This window comes from Amphibalanus amphitrite, unplaced genomic scaffold (genome assembly GCF_019059575.1).
Source record: "Amphibalanus amphitrite isolate SeventyFive unplaced genomic scaffold, NRLGWU_Aamphi_draft 000060F_arrow, whole genome shotgun sequence".
Classification (NCBI taxonomy): domain Eukaryota; kingdom Metazoa; phylum Arthropoda; class Thecostraca; order Balanomorpha; family Balanidae; genus Amphibalanus; species Amphibalanus amphitrite.
In genome coordinates, this window is record NW_024881556.1 from 967,137 (window position 1) to 976,127 (window position 8,991).

Below are 8,991 nucleotides of genomic sequence, written 5' to 3' on the forward strand. Positions count from 1 at the left end.
ATCACCGGAACAACACCACATACATATGCATCATTTTACCGCGTGATTTTCCAAAATATATTTCACAAAATCAGCTTTCGAATAGTTTCGGACATGAATGGGCAAGCTATTCCATAGTTTTGCACCACTGTAAGAGAAGGACGCTTTCTTCATTTCAGTCCTAAGTATAACTAGGTCAAGGTTGCCTGATTGCCTTGTTTGTCGGTCTGACTGTCTCTCTTTAAAGAGAGACACAATTAGTGGCGGCATACATTCAAGGATAAGTAGACATTGACGAACTGTTTTTAATACCGCGATTTCATGCTGTAATGCAAGATCTCCATGCCAAGCCAGTCTGTGAGCTTCGCGACCTGCGATACGCTGTGCAAATTTAACTATTTTTCCTATTCTCTTCCCTTGTGTCATATTACAATTTTCCCAGAGAGCTATGCAAAAGCGAATATGAGGAAGAACAAGGGCATTGACTAGGAGGACAATTAGTTTAAGGGCATCACGCGACGAAGTTGGCCCAATCGAATTAGCATACCAGTACACTTTCGAATGACACCGTCAATGTGACTGCTCCACGTAAGACAACTATCCAGCGTTACACCTAGACTAGTTAGTGATGGCTGTACGGGTACTGCAGTGTTAAAAATATTTAGACTCCTAACATTGACATTTTTCATAGTGACTTAGGAACCAAACACAACAACTTGCGTTTTGAGAACATTAACCCTCGCCCATGTAGGGGGGGGGGGGTTGGTGCAACCCCCCCCCCCTGAGGTTTTTCGGAAATAGTGCAAAAACGGCGGCGCGCAGCGCCGCCAAATTTTGGGTACCTTATGGGGCAAACCTTGCGCATCTTTTGATAAAAAAAAATTTGACCGGGTCATGTCAGGTCACGGAGTTATGACGTCACAAAGGGAACAGCCTCCGGCCGGATTTTCACAAACTGAGTGCCAACGCCCGAGGTTTCCTGCCGGTGGTACGGACATCGGTTGATGGATCGTGATGAAACTTCCCATGCATGTTGGGGCAAGTATTGGCTATCATATGGTATAAGAAACTTGACCGGGTCAGGTCAGGTCACGGAGCTATGACGTCACAAGAGGAACAGCGTCCGGTACTATTTTTGAAAAGCGCCCGAAGCACTATTTTGCTAATTCTTGTCACCTCAATGGGAATATGCAGCAATATTAGCTTCTATAGGGAGCAAATGGACCTTCCAAATCCAAAAATACAATCAGATTTCAAAAATTTAAATTTTGATTTTTCGAATTTCTGCCGCCGACTGTGACCTTGCCGACTTCCGGCGCTCCCAACGCGCCATTTTTAGAGCTAGGGAAACGAAATACATACCAAACGATAGAGAATTGATCAAGGAACACGATAGTGAAGGTTTCAAGTCGATATCTCCCACCGTTGTGCCGCAATCGCCGCGGAAAGTTGAAAAAAGTATATTTTTCCGAAAATTTGACCTTTGACCGGTCAAAAGTAGGTCAAATGTTGACCTAGGACCAAAAAATATACCACCAATCGCGAGATCTCGGCGAGAGCAATCCGTTGGTCTTTTCCGCTAAGCTCTACGACGCTCCGTTTTCAAACGCCAAGGGGGGGGTCGCACCAACCCCCCCCCTGCATGGGCGAAGGTGGCAGATCGCCGTTTACGGGCGAGGGTTAAGTGCAAGTAGATTTCGTGAGAACCACTCAGAAAGTTTCTGAAGAGCAACATGAAGTCGAGTTATGACATTGCTTATATCACGAGGCGAACCAGAGACCAACACTTGGGTGTCATCTGCATACTGGATAATTGTACATAAGCCATGAGCAACTGCAGGTAAATCATTCACGAATAGATTGAAAAGCGTTGGACCCAGAACACTTCCCTGTGGCACACCGGTAGATACATGACCTATTGCGTCGTCGCAACCCCGCACGTACTGAGATCTACCTGACAGGTAGCTTCCAAACCAAGGATGGTCAATGCCATATTGGGAAAGTTTACTCAGCAAGATGTTGTGACTGACGGAATCAAATGCCTTACTTAGGTCGAGAGAAACTAGAATGCATACGTCTCCATTATCCACTGATGACCTAATGGACTCTGTTAAAAGTATAAGAGCATGTTCGACGGAATGGTGTGCACGAAAGCCAAACTGTTCGTCTGCCAATACGTGGCAATCGTCCAAGTACTGATTGAGCTGAGTGGAGACGAGTCTTTCAAGAATTTTTGACCTCACGCTTAGCAAAGAGATTGGCCTATAGTTGGATGCAGTCTTAGTATCTCCCTTTCCTTTATAGATGGGGACAACCTCCGCGAGTTTCCAGGATGATGGAACGGTACCACTGGCTATGGAGGCGTTAATAACATGCAATAATGTTGTAGTCGACCACAAAATGATTTAAAGAAGGAAAGAGGAATCCCATCAGGCCCCGATGAAGTTCGTACTTTTAATGAACGTATGACAAACCTAAGCTCAGCATGTGTTGCTGGACGCAATTCAAACTTCGTTGAAAGTACTCTAGAGGGAGCAAACCATGCGCCACTCGACCCAGAGGTAACACTAACACCAGCTTCAGCATTAGTACCGGCGGAGCAAAAAAACTCATTAAATAGGCGCGCCGCACTTCTGTGAAGGGGGTGGGCAGTTTTTGATTTCCCTAGTGTAAGGTTAATAAGATTCCATCTGTCTTTACTGGATTGATGTGTTCCAATGCTCGATTCAAACTTGGAACGCCGTTCGAATGAAATAGCGCTTCGCACTTGGCGGCGCATACTTTTATAGAGTGCTGCGTCAATCGTAGCACCGGAGCGGCGAGCTATGCGCATTTGAGCAGTGGTATCACGTATGAGTTTTCTGGTGGTTCTCGATACGCCGAAACCACTTTTATGCTTGATTTTGGTAGTGACAAGAGGGGCGTGATTATCTAGGATAGGAACCACAGCGTTTTTCCAACCCTGCCATGCCTCATCTGGGTCTTTAGCACTAAATACAGGAGACCAGCAGACTGTACGCAGATCGTTCAAAAACGCATTGGAATCAACATCCTGCCATCTGCGATAGCTAATTAGTTTACGCGGCCGTCTGGATCTTATGACATTCACTCGAACAATAACCAAGTTATGGTCAGAGACAATGCAATCCTCCGAAGAGCAATCTGTCACAAGGGAAGAGTCGCTTACCAGAACAATATCGATAAGCGTGGATGAGGTATTGGTAACACGGGTAGGATGGCTCACGCATTGATGCATGCCGACATTGTTGATAAAATCTTGCAAGGAACGAACTTGATACAGATTCGGACACAGAAGATCACAATTCAAGTCTCCACATAAAGCCACTTGCCTGCCCTCTGATAACAACTTTTTCACTGATAATTCAAGGGCATCAAAATCGTTTTTGATGCCTTCACATATGGGAGGCCTATACACACAACCCACAGTCAAAGCACGATTACAGCCGCATTTCACATTAATCCAAATACATTCAAGACGGCTATTAGCAGGATTGGAAGGGCTGATGACCTTATTAAATTCTAGGTCACTACGGCAATATATGGCTACACCACCAACCCTCTTTCCTCGACGGTCACGCCTGCTGGCCAAAGTAAGGCCAGCTATAGGAACATCAGGCTCGCCTCTTCTCAGCCAGGTTTCAGTGATACATAGAACGTCAATCTTGTAACGTTCAACATAATCTGCTACTATATCCACTGAAGGTGCTAAAGAACGCACATTTAAAGTTCCAATTACTAGACCATATTTCGATGAGCGAGCGTACTCAGAGTTCATGCCAGCATCATGGAATAAACGACTTTGAAGCTTCCTGGGAACAGAGACGTTACTCCACGGTTCTTTCAGCCTAAAAAACCCTCTACCTCACTTGCTAGCAATTGCCATACATTTCTGCACCCATCTCTGTTAAGGTTCAGTCTAGATTTATCTAAGCCACCATACATACATTCCCTCAATCGCGGCCGGGTGTCCAAAAAACGAGCACCTTCACAGTGACACAGCCTCTTTATCTCATCGTTGAGATCGCTACGCTGTCTGGATATGTAGTCGTCTGGCAAAGGTAGGTCGTGCGGCACTGAGCATATCACAATGGACCTTACCTTTTTAAGCTGTTTAGCAACTCGTACGACCTCTGATATGCAGTCGACTGTGTAGTCCACACTTCGATGTGACAAGTCGTTTCCCCCAATGTGCAAGACGAGGTCCACGCTGAGCGCCCTGCAGCTAGCCACTGCACCACTTAGCGCCCCCAGGGCACTGCGTATGGACCCTCCACGGATGCTTTTAAATAAGGCCTCACCGCCCAAGAAGAACTCGTCCCTGGCTGCTGCAGCGATTCGGCGTACATTCTGGCAGCCGAGCAAGACCGCCCCGACACTCGGAACTGGGCTCCTGCTGCGGCTACAGCGTTTTCTGCGCGGGCTGACGCGCCTCCAAGCTCCAGAGTTGGTGTGGCGTGACACTGCTGTAGTCGGAGCCGCTGTGGTCGAAGTCGCCGGCAGAGCTCCTGTGCTCGGCGTTCTGCTGGAGCCGGGAGTCGTATCCGACGCCGGCGTTACGTTGGAGTCGAGCGTAGGACAGGCGTACGGCGTTTCGCGAGGGCCAGTCGTTTGGAAATTCCCCGTCACACCAGAGTCAAGTGTAGCGCGGGCTTCAGGTGTCACTCTGGAGTCAGCTGTCGTGCATTTAGACGGTGTGGAGTGGTTGGGCACGACAATGGAGTACTGGGTTCCATCAGAAATCGATCTAGTCCGACTCGAATCATCCACTTTGCTGGAAAGATGGTCAAGCTTCAGCTGGGTTATACGGATGGCTTCCATCAAGTCCATAAGCGTCACTCCCGAGAATGATGGTCCTGGAGTGCCTTCATCCGCGAAATCGGGGCCGGGGTTTCGCTCCACACCTCCTATCACCAGAAGAGTGAGGATCAAGGCCAAGCCAAGAGCCACTGAGTCTTGACCGGCACACCAAGCTGGCTTCAGTTTGCTGGCTGTTCGAACGCCGCAAAACATGCCAATCCGAAGACGGTAGGTTTGCAGGTCAATCATATTTGGTAAAAAGACGGAAAAATAAGAGATGATATTGAATTATCTTGCGGCCATTAACTTTTTATCACTTAAGAAATAATATTTTCGTATTTTGGTACCTATAGATAATATTTAAAAAAACATAATTATTGAGGTATAAGTCAGGAGCAGCAAAAATTCCGACTTCACACTGCAGAGGCACGTGACAATGTCAAAGCACCAAGCACCAAAAACTACCCACCGATGCTGGCTGGTGTGCTCTGGTGAGAATGTTACCTGTAAATGTGCATAATCAACATAGTATAGGGGTTCAATTGGACCCCGGCTCAGCCGTTTGGCCCCTGATCAAGCTAGAGCTTCGCGGAAAAATCAAGCGTGCTGCCTATGACGAGATGAGGCCGAATATATCCAATATCAAAGTCCAAGGTCATTAGTTGACTTTCCAAGTCAGTTTAATGACCCAACTAAAGTGGGAAATCAACTTTTTTCACTTAAGACTTCGTAAAGTTAGGGTGTAATTTTGGGGTGCTTATGACGAATTTCATGTTAGTTTTGATCACAGACGATGTCTTTATGCATTTATGCCAGGTCGGGTCAGGTCAGGTCAGATCAACCAGTAGGCGTCCTGCCGGCCATCCATAGTAGGTGTCACCTACTACTGACAGCTTCGTAACATGGTACGAAGGCACCAGAACTACTTTGTAAATATTCAAATGGTTGCTAAATTCGAAATCAGCACCAAAAACTACCCTAGAAACAAGTTAAACTCGAAAAAGTGAACCAAGGTCATCAAAGGTCAATGACCTTGACTTGACCTTCACGTGACCTTGACACCCACCATAATGCATGGCACCAACATCATTTCACATATTTAAACGTTTAAAACCACAGAAAGACTAGAAACCGCGGATGATGTGAGCTGGCATACGCCGAATCGCGATTCCGGCCAAACATGGTCTCGAGAAATATGCCACAGGTCAAAGGTCGGTTGGGTCAGAGTCATGAAATTTTTAGGTTAGATGTAAAATTGATGATCTCGAGGGCACCGAAAGTTTCGTCGCGATCGGCCGCTTTTTGCGCGAGTAATTTGCGGAAAACCATGGGGTTTTATCCGACCCTTTCCCCCTCCCCCTCCCCACAAGTGCGAGGGTTAATAAGATTACGGTGTGTATAATTTACGCTTGTCATCCTATTCCTAATGAATGTGTCTCAGGAAATATGCATCATATAAATCACGAAGTAAAATTATTCGCCTATGTTCGGAACATACCTATATCGTGCTATTTGCCCTAGCGCTCCTAGAGTGGGGTATTAAGATACTCTAATGTGAATATTCCGTGTTCAGGCAAGTTCCGGCAGCCAAACTAGGCGTTGTCTTGTGCAGGAAAAAGTGGCGAATTCGATAGGATATGTTTCGGAGTGGAAAAGTGTGGAAAACATTGTTGATTTCCTACATTTATTTAGAATACCATTCCTTCAATATGGTGTCTGTAAGGTTTTTTTTGTAAATGTCATTTTTTTGTGACCTGAGTAAGGTTGTGGCATACTTTCTGTTTGCCATTCCATTCCTAATAAAGGTGCCTTTCAGAAGATATGCAACTTTAAGACCTCGCAAGAATAAAACCAACAGGACAGGACAATGAAATTGAGCTATACTTTCGGGCCTTACTGAGCCCATTGAGTAATCACGCATGAGTGTGAACTTTGGGCGCATTTTTCCTATTCTTGCCGAGGACATACAGATAAAACAATGCCATATATGAAAAATTCAGACATTTTTTAGCCCCACTGACACATAAAAATAAACAAAAATCCAAAAAAGATTTTTGGAATTAATACGCGCTAGATCGGAAAAATCCCCACTGTGCACTGTTCCATATCGCGGTAGCGGGCCCGGCGGCCGCTAGCCTGGCTGCTTGGAAGGAAAGGATAAAGGCATGGGCTTGCCGTGGCCGGTTCATCTTTTGTCACCTATGACGCACTCAAAGTAATGCATATGTGATATTGGTAATGCATGATGCTGTGGTAAGTATTATTGTTGGTAATAAAAGTGATGTTGGTAATGCAGCTGGCAGTTGAATGATAGCGAATGCTCCGAGCGCCCAGTAGCTCAAAGGATTAAGATTATTAATAAATCATGAAATTTTCATTGAAGATAATTCCAGCAACAGAAAGATCGTTCGCCAGTTTTGGACTGGCTGGTGTTTCTTTCGTAGAGCGCCTTTGGGCGAATAATTGTCATGGCCAGCGATTCTTTTTTTTGTAAGACGGTTCACATCGGAGTACGGTTAAATTTAGTCGCTGAAAGAGAATGAGGAAAAGTGGACGAGTAGGTCGCATTTTTATGTAGGTATAAAGTTTCGAATTAAAAAACTTGAAGCTAAAATAATTTTGAAATTAGAATGCCCGAGACAGCCAGTTGAATAAAACATTCTAACGTTTTTACAAATACGCAATTTTTTAAAAAGGCCATCAAACGATTTTGATAATACATTTTTGGAATCAGCTCGCCGTCAGCTTTCGAATGGTATATTTCGCTTATTTTATGCATGAAATGACCTTCCCACGAACCGTGTGCACACACATGAAAACACTGGAACCAGTCTCAGTTCGCGATCCCAAGGGGCCCCATAATGTCCCGTCCAGCTATGCAGGGTTCTTTATCGCCGCGCCCTTGCCCACCACTCAGTGCAGTAGGGGACAGCTGATTGTCCAGTGTCCACCCTGCGGAGACAGGCGGCTCAGTTGGCTGCCGGCAGAGCCACTGCAGGGCCGGCGCGGCCCCCGCCGGGCACGCTGCCGACAGAGCTGCAGAACTGGCGGGCGCGTCCTCCGAGCCGTAACCCGCCGCGCCATGCGACTGAAGCCGCCTGGGCCACGCCACCAGCGCCCCCACGACAGAGCCGCCCTCACGGCAGAGGAAGTCATTAGGCTAACCTCCGTCGTCTACATAGGGGCTCCCACAAGCCTTTAACCCTCGCCGGCCGAGGGGGGCGGGTGCCGCCCCCCCCATAGGGTTTTTTTTCGCGATAGCTCCGAACACGCTGGATATAGAGAGCTGAAACTTGGCATACCTGACCTTTGATCCAACCGGATCTTTTGACACCAACCGCATTTTCGGGTCAGGTCAGGTTACTGACCTATGACGTCATAAGTGAACCTCTGCACGGTCTTCCGATGTCGCAACTTCGCAACGCCCTCACTGCCAGAGGAGCTGTCACAGGGAAATGAAACTTGCAGGATCTAGTATCCATTATGAGTCCCACAACTTGTATATCTCGGATTTTTCCTAAAGGTCATATGAGGTCAGGTCATTTTCGTGACCTCACCATTATAAGTCAATGGGGAAAAATGAAAACTGTTATTCTGGCGCCGGGAACGATCTCCAACTATCTCAAGCACACAGAATCGTGATTTGATGCACTCCTTGCAAGGTTAGATGCGTCACTTTTGCAATGTTGACCTTGCGTGACGTCATTTATGACGTCATCAAGGTCATATTAGTTTTTCGTCAATAACTCTTGATCAAATTGAGCTAGCGAGTCGGGAAAGCACTAATGGACTCAGGAAGGCCTGCCGAATCGAATGATATGCGACATGACCTCTTTCGACCAACTTCGTGACCTGGGGGTGCTGACCTGACCTTGACCTGAGGTCAACACCCCAAGTTGACCTGACCCGGACAAAAAGTATATCATTCAACGCGCCTGAGCGAGGCAAATACGATGCTGCCAAAATCGGCGCTCTGCGGCCGTTTTTTGCGAAATTATTCACCAAAAACTGAACCGTACCTTGGGGCACTTGACCTGACCTCAGAGGTCACCAGTTGACCTAGGACCTTAAAATCGGATACCAATCTCTGCGTCTCGTAACGGCGCACACGCTCGTTTTTTCCGCGACGCGCTAGCTCTACCAGGGGCGAAACGGCGAGGGGGGGGTCGTACCCGCTCCCCCCCCCCCCTCGGC